General features: G+C 47.8%; 1 long non-coding RNA gene across 2 annotated transcripts; it reads right to left on the reverse strand.

The window, feature by feature from the left end:
* Window positions 1–249: 249 nt before the first annotated feature.
* Window positions 250–3,221, reverse strand: LOC127313905 (uncharacterized). Of its 2 annotated transcripts, none has more exons than XR_007859235.2 (5): window positions 2,718–3,221; window positions 2,220–2,612; window positions 2,066–2,140; window positions 1,321–1,514; window positions 250–1,241 (listed from the first exon to the last, which is right to left on the reverse strand). It is a non-coding gene; the product is annotated as an uncharacterized lncRNA (long non-coding RNA). The 2 variants fall into 2 exon arrangements; XR_007859236.1 differs by having other exon boundaries at window positions 1,321–1,461; window positions 2,718–3,220.
* Window positions 3,222–3,570: the final 349 nt, after the last annotated feature.

Below are 3,570 nucleotides of genomic sequence, written 5' to 3' on the forward strand. Positions count from 1 at the left end.
AGTATTGCGCGTAATGTAACTAGTAACTACATCCTTGAACATAGCACTAATGTTTTATCCCTAGTGGCAACAGCACATCCACAACCTTAGAACTTTCTGTCACCTGTCCCGTATATCAATGGAGGCATGAACCCACTATCGAGCATAAATACTCCCTCTTGGAGTTACAAGCATCTACTTGGCCAGAGCATCTACTAGTAACGGAGAGCATGCAAGATCATAAACAACACATAGACATAACTTTGATAATCAACATAACAAGTATTCTCTATTCATCGGATCCCAACAAACGCAACATATAGAATTACAGATAGATGATCTTGATCATGTTAGGCAGGTCACAAGATCCGACAATGAAGCACAATGGGGAGAAGACAACCATCTAGCTACTGCTATGGACCCATAGTCCAGGGGTAGACTACTCACACATCACTCCGGAGGCGACCATGGCGGCGTAGAGTCCTCCGGGAGATGATTCCCCTCTCCGGCAGGGTGCCGGAGGCGATCTCCTGGATCCCCCGAGATGGGATCGGCGACGGCGGCGTCTCTGGAAGGTTTTCCGTATCGTGGCTCTCGGTACTGGGGGTTTCGCAACGGAGGCTTTAAGTAGGCGGAAGGGCAGGTCAGGAGGCGGCACGAGGGCCCCACACCACAGGGCCGCGCGGCCAGGGGGGGGGGCCGCGCCGCCCTAGGGTCTGGGCACCTCGTGGCCCCACTTCGTCTCCTCTTCGGACTTCTGGAAGCTTCGTGGCAAAATAGGACCCTGGGCGTTGATTTCGTCCAATTCCGAGAATATTTCGTTACTAGGATTTCTGAAACCAAAAACAGCAGAAACAAAGAATCGGCACTTCGGCATCTTGTTAATAGGTTAGTTCCAGAAAATGCACGAATATGACATAAAGTGTGCATAAAACATGTAGATAACATCAATAATGTGGCATGGAACATAAGAAATTATCGATACGTCGGAGACGTATCAGTGCTCTATTTTCTAACAGATCTAACGTAGTGCTTGACCTGAAAATAGCAAGTTCTATAATCCACTGAGTTAGCTGGAGAACATGACATAAGTTATTTGGAAAATTAATTGGAAAGTTTTGAGCCCTCTGCTACTGAAGTTAGTACATTACCTGTCCTGTTGCAGGCAAAAATCATCTTGAAATCAGCCCGTAGTTGAACACTGGAGTAATACTTTGAAACATGGCCCTTTAATTCGTGTGTACGGCACAAAAAAACTGTAGCTGCAGAAAGATGTTTGTGAGGAAATTAAGCAATGATTCCTGAAGAAATAAATTCTTAAATTGTGGTGAATATAGCTACCTGATGCAGTGATGCCTTATCTCTGTCTCATGCACTGGCTACTGTATTATAGTTGAACAAATTACTTGTGAACCCTATAGAAATGACAATTCACCTCTCAAGGGCGGGAGCAGCTTGAGGTCAAAGTTAGAATCAGCTCACCTTCAAGCAAAGGAAAACGTTATCTGAACGGTAGCAAGCAGATGGTTGAGAATCTGAAATACAGTACAGTGGTTAATCTCCATCAGGGAATATGTCATGGAAGATCATTCAAAATCTCAAATACTGGTACAGTACTTAATCTCCATTAAGTATATATCTTGTCAATTTCTAGAGGAAACCACACCATTTATGGCATTGGCTACATTATTAGTAGGATAACCTATAGCACGCTGTGCCAGATAAGATGGATCGGAATAATTTCCAGAAAATTAATCATATATTGCATTAACAATAGCAGAAACATGGCGAGAATCAGGTTACAATATCATATTGGGTGGTATAAAAATCTAAGAAGGGGTAGCTTCCCTCCTTTGGGAGTGATTAGTACAATTCCGTTCTTGCATTGAGAACCCACTATGCAAACACCGCTAGATCCTGCCTCTCTTCAGGAGAGACCGTAGAATTAAAAAGCTTAACAGAACCACAGTAACATACTGAAACAGCGGTGAAACAGCTTAGATACATCTATGAATCATCCGAACAAAAAACATTCCGAATACAACAGTAGATAAGTAAAAATATTTCTGAAAGAGAGAAGAGATACCTTCTAGGATCTTTTAAGTTTGGTATGTAGTTGAGACTCTGCAGAGATGATCTTTTGGGAGACCGCAAAACCTATCTGAAAACAGAACAAAATAAGATTCTAGGATCAATTCAAGATTTTTTTTTTGTTGGGTCTCAAAGGAGAGCTAGCTCACCGTGTCCTTTGCTATAAGGGATTGGGAAAGGGCATTTTGCCCCATCCAATCGATGGCTTGGTCACCTCTAGACTCATGGCCGAGCCGCGGCGACCAAGCACAGCACAACAACTCTCAAGGTATATCCATGGCCTAGCATGGAGCAGCCGCTCATGGAGTACCGGCTCTGTGGGCAGCCACTGCCAGACCCCCTCCATGTGTGCGCCGCTCCAGTATGATTTCCTCTGCAGCCATGGTCCTCTGAGCTCACGAATCCGGAGTAGGCGGCGGGGCTTCTGATCATCAAACGGGAACACGGCGAGCCAGCCGGCGGGATCAGGGGTCAGGAAGCCGGAGCATCTCTAGCTGCTCCATGTAGTCGGTAGTATTCCCTAGGATGGAGGTCCTGTCCATCTTCCTCAAAACCCAATTACACACCAAAAATCCACACGATTTGAGATTTTCATCCTATATCTCTTTTATCCAATCTTAGAAAATACTGAAGCTTGTAGTACCTACCTTGCTGCTACTTCTATTGGGCGCGAAGAATGGAACCGTCAACGTCATCGCCGCAGCTGGCAGCACGCAAGACTCGAACGCGCAGGCAGTAGCCCGGGCTCCAAATTGCAGCCGCTGAGGCTGACCTCCTCCTGCAGGCTCCATCATGTCCAGGAAAATCTAGAAAATTAGACGGAATCAGCTCGTCCCAATAAACTCCCTGCCTTGGGCTGCACCACATCCAGAAAAATCTAGAGGATTAGCTGTAATCAACTCCTCCCAATAAACTCATCCGCGCTTCCAACCGCCTCGACGACGGCGTCAATGCGGTCCGCAGATGGCGGCCTGGCGGGTGGCCTGACGGCGATGGACCCTGCTGGGAGAGGGAACGGCGACGCAGGCCGCGGCATACACGCCATGACGCGAGGATCGATGGAGAGACAGACTGGGGCTTAGGCTGTGTTTTTTTTGGGAAGCGGTGGAGGTCGGAGGCGGTGGAGATCTGGACGTTTCCAGAGGAGACGGATAGATCGGCACCTTTTGACTCCACTTAGGGCTCGTTTGGTTAGTCGAATCCCGGCGGGTTCCCGGCCTTTTCCCGGGGAGATTTTTCCCCTAGTCCGGAGGTCGGGAATAGAATCCCGGAGTTTTGCTCCTGTTTCAGTCTATTCCCGGCCGGGAATATTTTCCCGGGGAATTTCTGTCCCAACAGAAGGGCTCGTTTGGTCGCGCATGTAGTCGATCCCAGGGAACGAGCGCCCCCGGCCGGAAATTCCCATACACGAGGGAAACACAGGGATCCCCTCCCGAAACGGTAATCTATAGCTGTCCATTTGGACAGCAGAGGTAGGGAATGCAGTGGAAGGCTAGGGAA

Source organism: Lolium perenne, chromosome 7, assembly GCF_019359855.2.
Source record: "Lolium perenne isolate Kyuss_39 chromosome 7, Kyuss_2.0, whole genome shotgun sequence".
Taxonomy (NCBI): domain Eukaryota; kingdom Viridiplantae; phylum Streptophyta; class Magnoliopsida; order Poales; family Poaceae; genus Lolium; species Lolium perenne.